This window comes from Bubalus bubalis, chromosome 5, assembly GCF_019923935.1.
Source record: "Bubalus bubalis isolate 160015118507 breed Murrah chromosome 5, NDDB_SH_1, whole genome shotgun sequence".
NCBI lineage: Eukaryota > Metazoa > Chordata > Mammalia > Artiodactyla > Bovidae > Bubalus > Bubalus bubalis.
This window is the reverse complement of record NC_059161.1, coordinates 45,481,233-45,500,448: the sequence shown is the minus strand read 5'-3', so window position 1 is coordinate 45,500,448 and position 19,216 is coordinate 45,481,233. Positions and strand designations below refer to the sequence as shown.

Genomic DNA, 19,216 nt, shown 5'->3' with positions numbered 1-19,216 from the left:
GAAGCCAGACCCATTCTTTTCTATCCTCTTACTCTTCCTTATTTTTCTCCATGGTACTCATTCAGTTCAGTTCAGTTCAGTCGCTCAGTCGTGCCCAACTCTTTGCGACCCCATGAATTGCAGCACGCCAGGCCTCCCTGTCCATCACCAACTCCCGAAGTTCACTCAAACTCACGTCCCTCGAGTCAGTGATGCCATCCAGCCATCTCATCCTCTGTCGTCCCCTTCTCCTCCTGCCCCCAATCCCTCCCAGCATCAGGGTCTGTTCTAATGAGTCAACTCTTCACATGAGGTGGCCAAAGTACTGGAGTTTCAGCTTTAGCATAGTATGCAAAAATATTTTATATACTTATCACTTGTTTTTTGTCCCTCTTCCTCCATTACAATATCACCCACAAAACAAGACTTTGTCTGTCCCCTTCACTGTTCATTCTGTGTCCTTATGCTGGCAAAGGTCAAAAGTCAAAGGCAAAGATTCTTACACTGACTTTCTGAGAAATTATACGTCTTGATAAAATTACACCTGTGGCGGATTCATTTTGATATTTGGCAAAACTAATACAATTATGTAAAATTTAAAAATAAAATAAAATTTAAAAAAAAATAAAAAAAATAAAAAAACTTTTTATTTATGTATCTTTGATTTACAATCTTTTATTACTTTCTGGTGTACAAGAAAGTGATTCAGATATATATATATACACACACACACACTCACACATATGTATATATACATTTTCATTTTTTTCCTCTTATGCTTTCTTAAGGATATTGAATATAGTTCCTTGTACTATATATAGGACCTTGTTGTTTATCTTTTTATACATAGTAGATTATATCTGCTAATCCCAAACTCCTATATTATCTCTCTCCTACTCTTACCCCTTTGCTAATCATATTTGTTTTCTGTGTCTGTGATTCTCTTTCTGTTTTGTAAATAAGTTTACTTGTATCATATTTTAGATTCCATATTTAAGTGATATCATATTTGTTTTTCTCTTTCTGACTTACTTCACTTGATATGATAATCTCTAGGGCCATCCATGTTACTCCTGCTGCTGCTGCTAAGTTGCTTCAGTCACATCTGACTCTGTGTGACCCCATGGACGGCAGCCCACCAGGCTCCCCCGTCCCTGGGATTCTCCAGGCAAGAACACTGGAGTGGGTTGCCATTTCCTTCTCCGCTGCAAGTGACATTATTTCATTCTTTTTTATGACTAATATTTCATTTGATATACGTCCACACATTCTTTATCCATTCTTCTGTCGATAGGCATTTAGGTTGCTTCCTTGTTTGGCTATTGTAAATAGTATTGCTGTGAACACTGGGGTGCACATATCCCTTTGAATTACAGTTTCCTCTGGATATATACCCAAGAGTGGGATTGCTGGATCATATGGCAACTCTGTGTTTTGAGGAACTTCCATACTGCAGCAATTTACATTCCCACCAACAGTTTATTTGGGTTCCCCTTTCTCCAAACCTTTCCCAGCATTTGCTATTTCTAGACTTTTCAATGATGGTCATTCTGACCAGTGTGAGGTGGTACACCATTGTAGTTTTGATTTACATCAAGTTAAGCCTTTTAATCATAAATAGAAGCACTTGAGAACATTTAAAATACACCCAGATAAGAATACTGTGCTTACTTTTGTGTAATAGTACTGTACCCCCTGGAATACTCTCTTCCTCCTCACTTCCAAGCCATTGATCTTCCCTCTTTCCAACCTCAGCCTGTGGCTGGGGTCTTCTGCATTAGACCTTTCTGCTGCTCTATTTGAGGTGCCTAATAAACATCTCACACGCTAGTAAAGTAATGCTCAAAATTCTCCAAGCCAGGCTTCAGCAATATGTGAACCGTGAACTTCCTGATGTTCAAGCTGGTTTTAGAAAAGGCAGAGGAACCAGAGATCAAATTGCCAACATTCGCTGGATCATCGAAAAAGCAAGAGAGTTCCAGAAAAACATCTATTTCTGCTTTATTGACTATGCCAAAGCCTTTGACTGTGTGGATCACAATAAACTGTGGAAAATTCTGAAAGCTATGGGAATACCAGACCACCTGACCGCCTCTTGAGAAACCTATATGCAGGTCAGGAAGCAACAGTTAGAACTGGACATGGAACAACAGACTGGTTCCAAATAGGAAAAGGAGTACGTCAAGGCTGTATATTGTCACCCTGCTTATTTAACTTATATGCAGAGTACATCATGAGAAATGCTGGGCTGGAAGAAGCACAAGCTGGAATCAAGATTTACAGGAGAAATATCAATAACCTCAGATATGCAGATGACACCACCCTTATGGCAGAAAGTGAAGAGGAATTAAAAAGCCTCTTAATGAAAGTGAAAGTGGAGAGTGAAAAAGTTGGCTTAAAGCTCAACATTCAGAAAACGAAGATCATGGCATCTGGTCCCATCACTTCATGGGAAATAGATAGGGAAACGGTGGAAACAGAGTCAGACTATTTTTGGGGGCTCCAAAATCACTGCAGATGGTGACTGCAGCCATGAAATTAAAAGATACTTACTCCTTGGAAGGAAAGTTATGACCAACCTAGATAGCATATTCAAAAGCAGAGACATTACTTTGCCAACAAAGGTCCATCTAGTCAAGGCTATGGTTTTCCCAGTGGTCATGTATGGATGTGAGAGTTGGACTGTGAAGAAGACTGAGCGCCAAAGAATTGATGCTTTTGAACAAAGCTAGTGGAGGTGATGGAATTCCAGGTGGGCTATTTCAAATCCTGAAAGATGATGCTGTGAAAGTGCTGCACTCAATATGCCAGCAAATTTGGAAAACTCAGCAGTGGCCACAGGACTTGAAAAGGTCAGTTTTCATTCCAATCCCAAAGAAAGGCAATGCCAAAGAATGCTCAAACTACCGCACAATTGCACTCATCTCACACGCTAGTAAAGTAATGCTCAAAATTCTCCAAGCCAGGCTTCAGCAATACGTGAACCGTGAACTTCCTGATGTTCAAGCTGGTTTTAGAAAAGGCAGAGGAACCACAGATCAAATTGCCAACATCAGCTGGATCATAGAAAAAGCAAGAGAGTAAGAGAAAAACATCTATTTCTGCTTTATTGACTATGCCAAAGCCTTTGACTGTGTGGATCACAATAAACTGGGAAATTCTGAAAGAGATGGGAATACCAGACCACCTGACCTGCCTCTTGAGAAATTTTTATGCAGGTCAGGAAGCAACAGTTAGAACTGGACATGGAACAACAGACTGGTTCCAAATAGGAAAAGGAGTACATCAAGGCTGTATATTGTCACCCTGCTTATTTAACTTATATGCAGAGTACATCATGAGAAACGCTGGGCTGGAAGAAGCACAAACTGGAATCAAGATTGCCGGGAGAAATATCAATAACCTCAGATATGCAGATGACATCATGCTTATGGTAGAAAGTGAAGATTAACTAAAAAGCCTCTTGATGAGGGTGAAAGAAGAGAGTGAAAAATTTGGCTTAAAACTCAACATTCCAAAAACGAAGATCATGGCATCTGGTCCCATCACTTCATGGGAAATAGATGGGGAAACGGTGGAAACAGTGTCAGACTTTATTTTTTTGGGCTCCAAACTCACTGCAGATGGTGACTGCAGCCATGAAATCAAAAGACGCTTACTCCTTGGAAGGAAAGGTATGACCAACCTAGATAGCATATTGAAAAGCAGAGACATTATTTTGCCAACAAAGGTTCGTCTAGTCAAGGCTATGGTTTTTCCAGTGGTCATGTATGGATGTGAAAGTTGGACTGTGAAGAAAGCTGAGTGCTGAAGAATTGATGCTTTTGAACAGTGGTGTTGGAGAAGACTCTTGAGAGTCCCTTGGGCTGTAAGGAGATTCAACCTGTCCATTCTGAAGGAGATTAGCCCTGGGTGTTCTTTGGAAGGAATGATGCTAAAGCTGAAACTCCAGTACTTTGGCCACCTCATGCGAAGAGTTGACTCATTGGAAAAAACTCTGATGCTGGGAGGGATTGGGGGCAGGAGGAGAAGGGGATGACAAGATGAGATGACTGGATGGCATGACTGACTCAATGGACGTGAGTCTGAGTCAACTCCGGGAGTTGGTGATGGAGAGGGAGGCCTGGCGTGCTGCGATTCATGGGGTCACAAAGAGTTGGACACGACTGAGTGACTGAACTGACTGAAGGGTCAGAGCAAAGAAAGCCTGAGTTCCTTAGACCATGTCCATGAAAGCAGCCTGGGCATTTGTAGAGACTCCAGCAGAAGGAAACTGAAGAGTTCACTTAGCACGTGGTATTCAGAAAGGGACTGTAAATAAGGACCAGAGGAGAAACATCTAGGTCCAGTTCAGTCAAGGGGAGCACAGATGGGAGCTATCAAGTGAACAGAGGGAATAGTGAACTAGGAATCCTTTTAGGTCTGGATTCCAGGCTGCCAAAACACTTGGGGTACATCTAATAAGACAACTTCACTTTCACTGCTGTGCTATTATAATGAGAAAATGCAGTATTACACGTTTGCTAGAAGAACCAGAAAAACATCAAGTAGAATTTCTCTTAAATTAATAGCAAAGAACTTTATCTGAGAGGAAAGGATACATTTTTATGTTGACGTCTATATGTGTTGTGAATGGACACCAATTCTTTTTTTTTTTTATTTTATTTTTAAACTTTACATAACTGTATTAGTTTTGCCAAATATCAAAATGAATCCGCCACAGGTATACATGTGCTCCCCACCCCGAACCCTCCTCCCTCCTCCCTCCCCATTCTATCCCTCCGGGTCGTCCCAGTGCACCAGCCCCAAGCATCCAGTATCGTGCATCGAACCTGGACTGGCAACTCGTTTCATACATGATATTTTACATGTTTCAATGCCATTCTCCCAAATCTTCCCACCCTCTCCCTCTCTCACAGAATCCATAAGACTGTTCTATACATCAGTGTCTCTTTTGCTGTCTTGTACACAGGGTTATTGTTGCCATCTTTCTAAATTCCATATATATGTGTTAGTATACTGTATTGGTGTTTTTCTTTCTGGCTTACTTCACTCTGTATAATAGGCTCCAGTTTCATCCACCTCATTAGAACTGATTCAAATGTATTCTTTTTAATGGCTGAATAATACTCCATTGTGTATATGTACCACAGCTTTCTTATCCATTCATCTGCTGATAGACATCTAGGTTGCTTCCATGTCCTGGCTATTATAAACAGTGCTGCGATGAACATTGGGGTACACGTGTCTCTTTCCCTTCTGGTTTCCTCAGTGTGTATGCCCAGCAGTGGGATTGCTGGATCATAAGGCAGGTCTATTTCCGGTTTTTTAAGGAATCTCCACACTGTTCTCCATAGTGGCTGTACTAGTTTGCATTCCCACCAACAGTGTAAGAGGGTTCCCTTTTCTCCACACCCTCTCCAGCATTTATTACTTGTAGACTTTTGGATCGCAGCCATTCTGACTGTGGACACCAATTCTTGATGCCATGGGATTGTCTATAAAAACTTTTACTGTACCTTGGGGTGTGAACTGAGCCATTTTTGCAAACTATGTCTATGGTACATTCACTTAAACAACAAAGTTAGTCCAGAAATTCCACTTACTTGCTTCTTATTTCCCTTCATTACCTAATGTGTGCCCCTGTAAATAGTATTCTTATTGATGCTAATGGAAATTTTAATGAGTGACTTAATGGAAAATGAGGAAGAAAGGTGACTCTAGTTCATTGAGAGTGAAGAAAATGGGATTTTAGGGCAGACCAAAGTCCTAAAGAGAAAGGAGAGTGTAGAGCTGGACACCAGTGCCATACATGTCTGATACTTTTCTTGATAATTTAACTCTAACTCTGGAAGAAAATCCTCCCAGTTTCAAAGTATCAACAAAAGGTCCTAATGCTGCACAATGTATATTACTTTAAAAATAGGTCTCAAGTGGTATCTTTTTTGCATTGTTACTGAAAAATTATTATTCACTGAAGATACAGCAGCGGTACCCTAGTAATGGCTCTTTTAAGTTATTTAGAAATACTGAGAACTATTTCTAATAGTAACTGATTTTTTTTTTTTTTTTGTCATTGAATGAAACTCTTTTCGTTAAGCTTGGTGAGTGTTCCACATGCTTTTAGCCACAATACAGTCTGCTTAATTTCTGACTCAGTGCAGCCATATGCTACATACGCTGCAACGCTACATGTGCTACAATGCTGACATAGCCCCTAATGCCCTTTCCCAAGTATTTCTGGCTCCCTACTATCTAGGGAAACCTTACGAGTATGAGAGTTGGAGCCTTGTGTTGAACAGAGCTATGTGGCTAGCTCCGGCCACTGTGTGAGTGGGAGAGATGTGCCAAAGATTTTGCACACTTGCTGGTAGGAGATCACTTTCTTTCTCCTACCACAGTAGCCAGCACTGTTTCAATGGGTGAGGACAAAAGAAAGAAAACTTTGTTTTAAGCCACTGAGATTTGGAGGTTATTAGTTTCCATACGCTAACTGAGTCTGACTGTAATAAATGTATTATTGCATATCTCTATACTCATATTTGGTGAAGGAAATGGCAACCCACTCCAGTATTCTTGCCTGGAAAATTCCATAGACTGAGGAGACTGGTAGGCTACAGTCCATGGGGTTGCAAAGAGTCAGACACCACTGAGTGATTTCACTTTACTATACTGATATTTGCTGATCAGGTCATTTACTAAATATGCCTGGATTGGAAGTCAGTGTAATTTTTTATTTATAAAGGTCTATGAATTGATTGATTGGAAGTCAGAGTAATTTAGGTAGTACATTCCCCATCTAAGTGTCACTCAGTAAACATCAACTGGTAATGAATAGCCACTGTGGATCTATAGATAAACCCACAGATGGATTGTGTTTAAATGAGGAACATATATCAGACTGATAAATGAGGGGTAGCATTGTAAAGAATCGTGTCAGAAGTGCTAACAACTCCAATGACAGCTCAGCAATCCTGCAGGTACCTTGAGACTCAAGCACCGCCTTCAGGTGTTATGCAATTCAGCTCAATCAACGTTAAAAGTAAAAATAATTTCTGGGTATGAGCATGACATTATAATGTGCATAATGAGGTACTGCATGATTTGGTGAAGAAGAGAGTTGTACAAGTTATACATATGTGATGAGATCATTTGGGGGAAAAATGGTGAGATTCATGAAGGTCTTATACATAAAAATGCATTAAGAGAAATATTCTCCACTGTGCCCCTAAGGTAAGCTTTTCCCAGCAGAGGAGGGGTCTGGCCCAGATGAGTGCCACCTATGGCCACACAGGTCAGTGTATCTACTTTGAATGCTCAGCACTGGGTAGCATATCTGCCTGCAGACCTAAACCCCATCTCTCAGTGTAGCCTTCACCAGGAATAATGGTGGTAATGTGGTCTCCTCAGTCTTACTGCTATGCTTTGTGTCTCCACTTGCCCAGAATCTGGGCAGGGAAGCAAGCAGTTTATTCAGTTGAGTTCAGTTCAGTTCAGTCGCTCAGTCGTGTCTGACTCTTTGTGACCCCATGAATCGCAGCACGCCAGGCCTCCCTGTCCATCACCAACTCCTGGAGTTCACTCAGACTCACATCCATCGAGTCAGTGATGCCATCCAGCCATCTCATCCTCTGTTGTCCCCTTCTCCTCCTGCCCCCAATCCCTCCCAGCATCAGAGTCTTTTCCAATGAGTCAACTCTTTGCATGAGGTGGCCAGAGTACTGGAGTTTCAGCTTTAGCATCATTCCTTCCAAAGAAATCCCAGGGCTGATCTCCTTCAGAATGGACTGGTTGGATCTCTTTGCAGTCCTAGGGACTCTCAAGAGTCTTCTCCAACACCACAGTTCATAGTGATGCTTTCTAAGGCCCACTTGACTTCACATTCCATGATATCTGGCTCTAGGTGAATGATCACACCATCATGATTATCTGGGTCGTGAAGATCTTTTTTGTACAGTTCTTCTGTGTATTCTTGCCACCTCTTCTTAATATCTTCTGCTTCTGTTAGGTCCATACCATTTCTGTCCTTGATCGAGCCCATCTTTGCATGAAATGTTCCCTTGGTATCTCTAATTTTCTTGAAGAGATCTCTAGTCTTTCCCATTCCATTGTTTTCCTCTATTTCTTTGCATTGATCGCTGAGAAAGGCTTTCTTATCTCTTCTTGCTATTCTTTGGAACTCTGCATTCAGATGCTTATATCTTTCCTTTTCTCCTTTGCTTTTCGCTTCTCTTCTTTTCACAGCTCTGGCACTTAGGGGGCACAAATTGTAGTACCCACTCTTCAGGATGCCTTCAGAACTAATAGCCAGCACCATCTCTCTTATAGATTTTCAGGCATCAGTCAGACATCAGGCCAAGCCCTACCTGCCTTGTCTATCTGTATTATTTTATGAGTGAGGAAAAAATCAGGTGTAGTGACATGTCTTAGGCTACACATAGTGGAAGGAGTGTTATCATTTAGTATTATGATTATTATTTACATTTCAACTGACCCTTAGAGTTAGTTGTACAGGGCTAAGTGCTGGGAATAAAGTATTGAGACATAGTCCATGAGAAGTTAAAACCTACATAGGAAACAAAAGGATTTCTCACTTACACTAACCAATATTATCAGCAGAACCTATCCCTTACCGTCTGGCTAAATGACATGAAGTGAACAGAACTTTTAAAACAACCACATAGTACCAGTAAAGCTGTTTTGCCACTGGGCATATCCATCTAGTTACAGCTTCTCAGCCTTAACATGTTTCCTCGAAAGCACTAGTCATTTAATGAATATTTGTTGAATAAGGAATGAATGAGAAATAAGTAAAGAGGTAAGAAAACAGCGTATTTTTTGAGTCCCTTTATGGTATTGTGCTGCTTTCTTACAGTGTAATACTAAATCTGACTGGAATATTTAATCTGCTGAAAAAGAAAAAAAAAAAGTTACTTTGTGAAGTGACTGATTCTCAGAATGCTTTAAAGATGCATTTTATTGGTACCCTGCATAGAAGTTACATGTTGAAACTGTGATTTACTGGGGGTATTACACCTATTAGACAAAAGATTCAGATGAATCATTTACGCTTATCATTATCAAATCTTTTTTTTTCTGTTTTTCTTTAATCATAAAATATGGAGAAAATATAATTCATTGTATTTTACAGACAGAGAAGACCCAGACAGATAATGTGGCTTAATCGGTCATATAGCAGTAAATTCACCCAAAACTGAGAAGAGAATCCTCTTCTAGGTTAAAAGGCTCTAGGTTACGGTTTGCTTGTTGTTGCTCAGTTGCTTAGCTGTGTCTGACTCTTTTGCGACCCCAGGAGCCTGCCAGATTCCTCTCTGTCCATGGGATTTCCCAGGCAAGAGTACTGGAGTCGGTTGCCATTTCCTTCTCCAGGGGATCCCCCTGACCCAGGGATCAAAACCATGTCTCCCTGCATTGGCAGGCAGATTCTTTACCACTGAGACACCTGGGAAGCCCAAGATTTGGTAACCAGAATGAACAGTAGTGGTGGTCTGATCTTGCAGCAGATTGAGATTAATTTAGATTTTACTTTTTTTTTTTTTTTTGGTATATAGGCAACGATCATACTGGATCCAAATGAGTGGAGAAGGAAAAGAACCCAGGACCGTGAATTTCTTTGCATTAATCAGTGTGTCTCCCCATTCTTATAATAATCTCTGGACCTTTCTCTGACTAGCCAGAGAGTAATTTTTTTTTTTTATTTTCTGGAGGTTGCCTTTGCTAGACAATGGAATCTTGTGTGTATGTGTTATTAGTTACATGTGGTGTGCTAGATGGAGGTGGTGATTGTCAACCCAAGGGATGCTTCAGGTATGGAAGTGTGCAAGTGAAGTCATAAAACTTAGCTATCAATAAAGCCAAAAAAAAAAAAAAAAAAAAAGCCTTGAGAAATGCAATGAGTGCCCTGTGGGGAGAAAGAAGAGAGTATCTTATTTTCTTGCTTGGATATGTAGTTTATGTTGGTAATCTTGTCCCCAAATTATTTATGTCCAGAGCTCAGCTATTGTGACAGGTTTTCCAGATGATTCCTCTGATGCTGACAGTTTACTGAGAAGGATAAGGGAGCAATTGTGTGACTCTGCTGCTGCATCAGTAGCTTTTGGAAGTTCTTTTGGAAGAGCACATTGCCTTCCCTTCCTCAGCTTTCCCTATCTGCCATCCCCATCCCCAGCAGAGCAGAGATGTGGTTACCTCTTTATCTTCAGCCAACAGACAAAAACACCTTGCCCTTTCCAAACTGTGACTTTTCCCTTCAAAGGTCCACTTAAGGGATTAAAAAATCTTATAGCTTACATCTTCCTCAAAACAGAAATATTAGGAAATTTGCAAGGCAGGAGAGCTCTCAAAGAAAATGCAAAATTTCACTCTAATTATCACCACTAGAACTGCGAAGTAAACTGCGGATAAGAACGTGGAATTATAGAATGTAAAAACATAGCAGTGGGACCTTGAGGGCTGTCTAATCCAACTTGGAACCTAAAGTGCAAAGTTCTTGTCAGAAATCCTGCTTGAGTCCTTCCAGTGGTGGAAGGGTTGGTTTATCTCAGGACAAAATGCTCCCTTTTTATAGAGCTCCAATTAGTGTGAGAATGTGCCTTCAGACTCTGCCTGGAGCAAACAGGCATAGAAACCTTTTTTTTTTTTTTTTTTTTTAAATAAATGATACCAAAGCCTGAGGCGGGGAAGCAGGAGAAGGAAGGGAGAAAGAGCCAGCTCCTCCCGACTCACTAAGCTGTCTTTTTGGAGAGATTAAGATGTCAAGGAAGAAAAAGAGGCAGGACGGGTAGCAGAAGAGGAAAGATGATGGTGCGCCTCATGCTCTCCTGCAATACTGACTAGTTCAAGGGCTTCCTGCCCCGCTGGCAGCTTTGGGGTTGACTGGCTGGTTGTCAGCTGTGTGCATCAGGCTTGTGGCTGCTCAGAGGATGGAAGGCTCCAAATGCCAAGTTTAGCATCCCTCTGCTTCTGTCTGGCAAATGCAGCCAGATAAACAGCACTTATTGAAGCAGGCCCAGTACAGAGCAGTGGCAGAGATGATTAGGTTTCTGCTGAGGAGGCCAGCCCTTTGAAAGCACTTGCCTGGTGGGTTAATATGCTACCGCAGTGCGCATCAGTGAAATATTACGTTTATGGCTTCCCAAGGAGGGTGGGGTATTTTGAAAGTTTACAGAGCTGCCTCTGCAGATAATCCTCTGTGCCTCAGTAAATGATAATGGGGTCTAGAAGTTCTTATTGATAAGGCCTTTCGCCAAACATCACTGTGAGACTGATAGAGGGCTCTATGGGACATACCTACTGTGTACATTTCTGTGTGCATACATGCCCATGTGCATAGTACCTCCAGGGTGTGCACATGTGTGCAAGTGCATAAGATGGATGCATGTACAACAAAGATTTGGTTTAAAGACCAGTGGAATAAATAGCATACGCACCAGCACACAGATAGCAGTTTGAATGAGAAGTTGAGTCTTTTAACAGCATGTGCTGTGGTCTCTCTTCCAGAAGCAAGCCATCTGAAAAATGCTTTAATTTTTATATATATTGTCAAAACAAACTTGGAAAATCAGTAAAATCTGTGCATTACTATTTCAGCTAAGTAAGTAGTTTAATTCTATGGAAAATATATTCCTCCCTTGCTTGCTTTAAATATTCCATTCAGAGCTGCCTGCATATTGCAGTGGTTCTTACCTCGAGAGGGAATACCCATCTCCTTGAGGGCTGTCAGGAATGCACATTTCCAGTCTTGCCGCCGGAGAGTCCAACCCAGTGGATCTGGGAGTCAGAGCCCTGCACTGGAGGGACTGGTGATTCTTAGCCTCTTGATCAGGCCTCATAACTGCTCCTTCTTGGGCTGCCCCTCCAAGGGGCTTTGGCTGGGGCTCTGATCTTCGCTTGCCTTCACTCCCCATCAGTAGTGAAGTTCAATAGTCAACAATCCATAGCTCCAAGTTGGGTAGAGAACTTCTACTGTAAAAGCACACTGGCTCTTAGAAACATTGCACACTTTTTGGGTTGAAGAAAGATGCTTTGGCAACTTTAGGAAAACTGAAAGTGTACCTTTCTTATTTTTATACTGAGAAGGGTGGAGGTGGTGGGATTGTCTTCTACCACAAGTGACTGCAAAAGCAAGATAGGGAGGTGACTGTTCTCACAAGAAACCCAAATGCCGTGAAATCAGAGGGGAATGGACGCTAGTGGGTAAACTGTGTCAACTATGCCTGAATCAATGCCTTCAAGATAACTGTTAATATTAAATTTTTGTTTTATGCATATTAATAATAAGAAGTTTTGCTTATTTTCGGTGTCTGTCAGTGAGCCAGAAGGAAGGAGGATGGACATTTGAAAGTGGCTATTTGAAGAGAATGAAAGATGCCCAATCCAGAGGGTGGGCAAGGTTAAGGAAACCATCAGGGAATGGGGGGAAATAAGGGACCAGTCACTGCAAGGAGCCCTTCATGCCTCTGGGCTCATGGTACAAAGGGAAGGAGGTCTTGGTGGGAGCTGTCAGGAACCTCCAGCCACAAGAAAGGGCCTGCCTGGCAGCACTGTTCAATAGGAAAGGACAGAGGGAAATTGTTCTCCAACCCTGCTATCCTGCTGCCTGTGTTCCAGTCATAAGCCAGACACAAGGAGCTTAGTGTGGAGGAAGAGAGAAGGGGCGAGACAAAAGTATGGCAGATGTAGAGAGCCAGTGAGAATATGCTGTGAGGTCTGTCTCTGCAGGGTAGTTCATGTAAGGAGCAGCACTCAGAAACAGGATGGTTGTTGGGTATGGGTCTCTTAAAAAATCTGCGTGGGATGAAACCAAGATTATGACTGTAAATGTTAGTTAAGGCAAAGCTTTTTGGGAGAGTGTTTTACTAAATTGGGAGATTATAACGAGAAAAAAAAATAGTTGAGAATTTATTGTTGTGTTGTTCAGTGTCTCAGTTGTGTGTGACTCTTTGTGACCCCATGGACTGCAGCATGACAGGGTTCCCTGTCCATCACCGTCTCCCAGAGCTTGGCAAACTCATATCCATTAAGTCAGCAATGCCATGCAGCCATCTCGTCCTCTGTCATCCCCTTCTCCTCCTGCCTTCAATCTTTCCTAGCATCAGGGTCTTTTCTTATGAGTCGGCTCTTTGCATCAGATCGTCAAAGTATTGGAACTTCAGCTTCAGCATCAGTCCTTCCAATGATTAGTCAGGACTGATTTCCTTTAGGATTGACTGGTTTGATCTTGCAGTCCAAGGGACTCTCAAGAGTCTTATTCAACACCACAGTTCAAAAGCATCAATTCTTCAGCACTCAGCCTTCTTTATAGTCCAACTCTCACATCTATATATGACTACTGAAAAGACCAGTTAAGAATAGTCAAATGAAAGTATTTTGAAATGAACACTTTATAAGAAAGCATGGCATAAACACACAAGAAGATGCAGAACATCGATAGTCATTAGGGGAATGCAAATTAAAAGTTCAATGAGATACAACCACACACCCAGTACAGTGGCTATCATCAAATAGAGAATAATATGTTGGCTACCATGTGGGGAAATGGGAGCCTTCAGACTTGTTCGTGGGGATGTAAAGTGGTGCAGCCACTGTGGGAAACAATTTGGCACTCCCTTAAAAAGGTAAACATAAGCTTATCATCTGACCTATTATTTCCACTCCTAAGAATCCATTACCTACCCAAAGGAAAGAAAAATATATTGACATCTGAAGAATAGTACGTTAATGTTAGTGGCTGCATTATTAATCATAGACCCAAAGTGGAAAAAACCCAAACAATCATCACAACTGGTGAATAGATAAACAAAATGTACAAATATTCACTCAGTGGAATGCTATCTGGAGAAAAGAAGGATGGAGGAAAGGGAGGAAGGAAGGACAAAATCTACCAAAACATAGAACAACATAGATGAACCAAAAAAAAAAAAACCATCATCCTAAATAATTAAGTCAGACATATATTTTATGATTCTATTTTTATAAAATATCCAGAAAAGGTAAATCTATGGAGGCAGAGTTTTGGAGCATTTTTAATCTTTGATGATATTTTACTTCACTTCATTCCTAGGAGTTGAGTGTTACTGATTGATGATTTTGTATCAAATATACAAAAATCCTGAAGCCAATACTTGACTCACTTCATATCAGGTGCAGTCATTTAGCCCTAGTCTGAATTATGAAGATCTTTTATTTTATAAAAGCATATTATGGGAGGAACTTCCACAAAGATGTTTAAGAAAATTGGAAATAACCCTAAAAGCTTTTAAAGAAATATATTAATAAAATAAATATTTATGTGGAGAAACTCAAGTAGTAACTGGAAAGGGTGGATGACTTTTTTTAGATATAATTTTTTAAGAAATGGGAGTTAGTGAAGTAAGTAAAATAAAGAGGATACAGAAGACTCTACACATGGACATCTCCAGATGGTCAACACCAAAATCAGATTGATTATATTCTTTCCAGCCAAAGATGGAGAAGCTCTATACAGTCAGCAGAAACAAGACTGAGAAGCTGACTGTGGCTCAGATATGAACTCATTATTGCAAATTTCAGACAAATTGAGGAAAGTACGGAAAACCACTAGACCATTCAGGTATGACCTAAATCAAATCCCTTACGATTATACAGTGGATGTGACAAATACATTCCAGGGATTAGATCTGATAGACAGAGTGCCTGAAGAACTATGGAGAGAGGTTCGTGACATTATACAGGAGGCAGTGATCAAGACCATCCCTAAGAAAATGAAATGCAAAAAGGCAGAATGGTCGTCTGAGGAGGACTTACAAATAGCTGTGAAAAGAAGAGAAACAAAAGGCAAAGGAAAAAGGAAAGATATACCCGACTGAATGCAGAGTTCCAAAGAATAGCAAGAGGAGATAAGAAAGCCTTCCCCAGTGATCCCCAAAGAAATAGAGGAAAACAATAGAATGGGAAAGCCTAGAGATCTCTTCAAAAAAATTAGAGATACCAAGGGAACTTTTCATGCAAAGATGGGCACAATAAAGGACAGAAATGGTATGGACTTAACAGAAGAAGAAGATATTAAGAAGAGGTGGCAAGAATACACAGAAGAACTATACAAAAAAGATCTTCATGACCCAGATAACCACGATGGTGTGGTCACTCATCTAGAGCCAGGCATCCTGGAATGTGAAGTCAAGTGGGCCATAGGAAGCATCACTATGAACAAAGCTGGTGGAGGTGATGGAATTCCAGTTGAGCTATTTAAAATCCTAAAAGACGATGCTTTGAAAGTGCTGCACTCAATATGCCAGCAAATTTGGAAAACTCAGCAGTGGCCACAGGACTGGAAAAGGTCAGTTTTCATTCCAATCCCAAAGAAAGGCAATGCCAAAGAATACTCAAACTACCACAGAGTTATACTCATCTCACACACTAGTAAAGTATGCTCAAAATTCTCCAAGTCAGGCTTCAATAGTACATGAACCGTGAACTTCCAGATGTTCAAGCTGAATTTAGAAAAGACATGGGAACCAGAGATCAAATTGCCAACAACCACTGGATCATTGAAAAAGTAAGAGAATTCCAGAACAACCTCTACTTCTGCTCTATTGACTATGCTAAAGTGGACTGTGTGGATCACAAGAAAATGTGAAACTTCTTAAAGAGATGGGAATACCAGACCACATGACCTGCCTCCTGAGAAATCTGTATACAGATCAAGAAGCAACAGTTAGAACTGGATATGGAAGAACAGACTGGTTCCAAATTGGGAAAGGTATAAGTCAAGGCTGTATATTGTCACCCTGCTTATTTAACTTATACGCAGAGTACATCATATGAAATACTAGGCTGGATGAAGCACAAGCTGGAATCAAGATTGCCGGGAGAAGTATCAGTAACCTCAGATACTCAGATGATACCACCCTCATGGCAGAAAGTGAAGAAGAACTAAAGAGCCTCTTGATGAAAGTGAAAGAGGAGAGTGAAAAAGTTGGCTTAAAACTCAACATTCAAAAAAAGAAGATCATGGCATCTGGTCCCATCACTTCATGGCAAATAGATGGAGAAACAATGGAAACAATGAGAGACTTTATTTTTGCAAGCTCCAAAATCACTGCAGATGGTGACTGCAGCCATGAAATAAAAAAAACACTTGCTCCTTGAAAGAAAAGCTATGACCAACCTAGACAGCATAATGAAAAGGAGAGACAATGTTTTTCTGACAAATATCCGTCCAGTCAAAGCTATGGTTTTTTCAGTAGATGTGTTTGGATGTGAGAGTTGGAGCATATAGAAATCTGAGCACTGAAGAATTGATGCTTTTAAACTGTGGTGTTGGAGAAGACTCTTGAGAGTCTCTTGGACTGCTAGGTGATCCAACCAGTCAATCCTAAAGGAAATCATTCCCGAATATTCATTGGAAGTACTGATGCTGAAGCTGAAACTACAATACTTTGGCCACCTGATGTGAAGAACTGACTCATTGGAAAAGACCCTGATTCTGGGAAAGATTGAAGGTGAGAGAAGAAGGGGACGACAGAGGATGAGGTGGCTGGATGGCATCACCGACTGGATAGACATGAGTTTGAGCAAGCTCTGGGAGTTGGTGATGGACTGGGAAGCCTGGAGTGGTACAATCCATGGGGTCAAAGAGTCAGACATGACTGAGCGAATGACCTGGAACTGAAACAGGGTATGAAATTATATTAATTATCAAATTCTAAGCATCTGTGACTCTCACTGGATCAAAACAATAGGTGCGATAATTTTAGCAAACATTCTGTAGAAGTCAGGTGTGCCTGGGGGTGCTTTCCTTCTCAGAGAAGTGCTGTGCCTCATGTTGGCCTCCTGTTTGCCTGTGGGCTATTTAGCTTCAGTTGGCAAACTGTGCTTAGCCTGTTCAGTATCCTTAAATCTCTCCTCTGCCCGCTCTCTTTGTACTTCCTCTGTAATGCCTCCTTCTTAATTTTCGTTCACTACAACACCCCTTTCTGGTTTCCCATAGCATTTGTTACTGATGTTACACATTTTAGCTTTTGATTAAATTAAACTTGTATTTTATTTTATTATTCTCTAATAGCTTTGTGTTGATTAATACAATCATTTCAAGTGATAACATTCAAGTTCCTCTAGGGTAGTATACAAACATACTTTGTGATTCAGTAGAAATAGTAGTATACTGGTAAACCAGCTCTCTGGGAGAAAGAAAAGCCCCTGATATGTAACATTTGTCAACTTTTGTGGTTTAAATACTTCTGCCATGTCCAGTTTCAAGCTAGCTATTGTTTAATGGGAACTTCCCTGGTGACTCAGAGGTAAAGAATCTGCCTGCCAACACAGGAGACTTGAATTTGATCCATTGGTTGGAAAGATCCCTTGGAGAAGGAAATGGCAACCCACTCCAGTATTCGTGCCTAGAAACTTTCATGGTTGGAGGAGCATGGCTTTCTATAGTCCACGGACTCGCAAAGAGTCAGACACAGCTTAGTGACTAAACAACAAACAACAAATTGTTTAATGACCTCTCATACAATTCCTGAAAATTTAGCCTTCGGCTCATGCAAACAGGTGTGTGCCAGGTCCAACCCACGCCACAACTAGTGTAGAGACTAATGATGTCCAGCAGCTGGCTTGGAGAGTCTGAATCAACTCACAATGGAGGTTCTGGCAGTTGAAATTTTAGGATCTTATAATGAGTATTAAAATTTGGAAGCTCAAAGTCATAAAAGACCCTTTGGTAAGCCCTTGTATGTTCACACTCCCTACAACAACAATAAAGAAAAAAGAATAAATAAAGAGACTAATAGCGTTCTGTATTAAGAGGGCTCAGTATTTTTAATTCAGATATGATTCATTATTTATTTGATGTAGACTCTGTGCCACTCTCTGACTTAAACACCAGATATGTGAAGACTTAGGAGACATAACTACTCCTCTCGATGAATTCATAGTAGGAAATGGAAAAATGTAAAAAGAAATGCCTATAAAATACAATTTTTGCTGGTAAAACATCAAGGAACATCTATCCCAGACTTGAAGGGAGATGGGTCTAGAATTAGGAAAAGCATTTGAAAGGAATCATGTCTGAGCAGAGCCCCTAGAGACCATCTCTCCCTGAGAAACTAGCCTCCTTAGCTTACTGGTCAGCAATTAATCATAATAAACATTGTTTTAATAAAGAGATTTATAATAGAATTTTGCTTTTTCTTGAATGGACATCAAGATGATCCAGGCAAAACAGATTAACAGAAGGCACATCTTCATGGCTTCTTTGGGCTCCTCGTAACTCTAACATATGAAAAATACACATTTTTTTTAATGCAATGGATGAGAAAATAGTCTAGATGCCAAATCATTGTGAAAGCAAAATAAGAATAATATAATTCCCATTTGTAATTTTTTAACAGGTGAATTTACAAATGAACTTGAGCTGGGACTATGGACATTCCCCATACCAATTGAAAATGAAAACAAGGTAGAACAAATTAGCTATTTTTTGGTATTCTTTAAAAATAAAGAGTATGATCACTTTCAGGTGATCAGGTAATTTTGTTGCTTCTTCACCCCAGCTTTCCCAGTTGCTGCCAGCACCTTCGTGCCTGGAGCCCCTGACCAGATGCGCAGTGCTGCACGTGGCCAATCTCTGAGCTTTTGTGGTGACTCTATGAGCACTCTGGGATGACACACGCCTTTGGGGTGTCTCCACTCACCTCTAAACCACTAGGAAAGTTTTCATGACGTGCTTTCCAAGGAAAATCTCCATTGTGACTATCTGTGGAGACAGTGGAAACCTGTGTTTACTTTTTATTTTTTTGACTTTTTCTACTCTTGCTATTCTTGTTTTAATTGAAGCATAGTTGATTTACAATGTTGTGTTAGTATCTGGTGTACAGCAAAGTGATTTAGTTACATTTATAAGTATACATATATACAGGGGCTTCCCTCGTGGCTCAGAAGGGGAGAATCCATCAGCAATGTAGGGGACTTGGGTTCACTCCTTGGGTCAGGAAGACTCCCTGGAGAAGAAATAGCAACCCACTCCAGTATTCTTGCCTGGAGAATTCCATGGGCAGAGAAGCCTGGTGGGCTACAGTCCATGAAGTCGCAAAGAGTTGGACACGACTGAGCAGCTAACACTTTCACTTTTCATACGTATACATATTCAGTTCAGTTCCGTTCAATCGCTCAGTCGTGTCCGACTCTTTGCAACCTCATGGACTGCAGCATGCCAGGCCGCCCTGTCCATCACCAA

At 40.8% G+C, this 19,216-nt stretch overlaps 1 protein-coding gene across 5 annotated transcripts in view; it reads left to right on the top strand.

Moving 5' to 3' along the window:
* Positions 1 to 19,216, top strand: part of RGS7 (regulator of G protein signaling 7) — a 484,679-nt gene that overhangs the window by 226,916 nt on the left and 238,547 nt on the right. The window contains exon 2 of one of the 5 annotated variants that reach the window (XM_044943052.2): positions 18,372 to 18,439. The exons of the other annotated variants lie outside the window; for them this stretch is intronic. The gene's annotated coding sequence lies outside the window, so the exon portion shown is untranslated. The remainder of the gene's footprint in view (positions 1 to 18,371; positions 18,440 to 19,216) is intronic. 5 annotated transcript variants of the gene reach the window in all.